At 32.9% G+C, this 824-nt stretch overlaps 1 protein-coding gene across 1 annotated transcript in view; it reads left to right on the forward strand.

The window, feature by feature from the left end:
• Nucleotides 1–194: 194 nt before the first annotated feature.
• LOC119591952 (peptide chain release factor 1-like, mitochondrial) overlaps nucleotides 195–824 on the forward strand; it is a gene marked incomplete in the record, with an annotated part of 10,835 nt that continues 10,205 nt past the window's right edge. Inside the window, 1 exon segment of the mRNA XM_037940706.1 lies at nucleotides 195–323.

Raw genomic sequence — 824 nt, forward strand, 5'->3', positions numbered from 1 at the left:
GATTTAGTTCTTTTTGTAAGAGAGAAAGAGGAAAAGCATGGTCTATCCTAAAGAAGTTCTCAGAACGAAACATGTTGGTTTGTAAACAATGTGTCCGAGAGTGTGGACCGTGGCTTTAAATCCTTATTTTACAGGAAAACTTTTTCGCCTCCTTTATTCAAAATTTGTCGCCGTGTTATACTGTTTTGAATATTCTTTATTGTATAAGTGCTTAATCAAAATAAATAAGTTGATTTCATAGTGAATCATACTAATTTCTTCCTCCGAATGTTACCAATTGACTCTGACTTCGACGGACTTTACATGGAACTCATCCGTCAGAGGTAATGTTCTCCTTGTTATTTAACCGGATATAAATTCAGACAAACGTTGATATGTAAGAAAGCCCCGTTTTGGGGGATATATAACATAATCATCCCATAACCTCAGAGGTTTTAGCTGTAGAGTTGTAGATGAAAAATTCAATTGTGACTGATAATGATACTTCGGTTATTACTTGGAATTTCTTTAATAAACCATAAGATATTCTCGTCATATTAAATGTGAGCATCATAGGGTACGAGTTTGAAGCAGAAATAATATAGCACCTATTATGTAGTGGTTAGAAATGGAATATAATTTACAATTTTCTCTTCTGGTGCTAATATTGAGAAGTTTTCATATGTTACTCAGTGATATAGTTTGCCATTCATTCTTATGCTATGTAGTCCTGTTTTATATACGTCTGGTTGACATTTATATGTTTATGTATTTGTTTGGTGTAGTTCCTAGTTTCTCGTAGCCATATAGTGCAAGGTATTATATGCCAAAATTTGACTTAAATT

The sequence above is a fragment of the Penaeus monodon genome, chromosome 29 (genome assembly GCF_015228065.2).
Source record: "Penaeus monodon isolate SGIC_2016 chromosome 29, NSTDA_Pmon_1, whole genome shotgun sequence".
NCBI lineage: Eukaryota > Metazoa > Arthropoda > Malacostraca > Decapoda > Penaeidae > Penaeus > Penaeus monodon.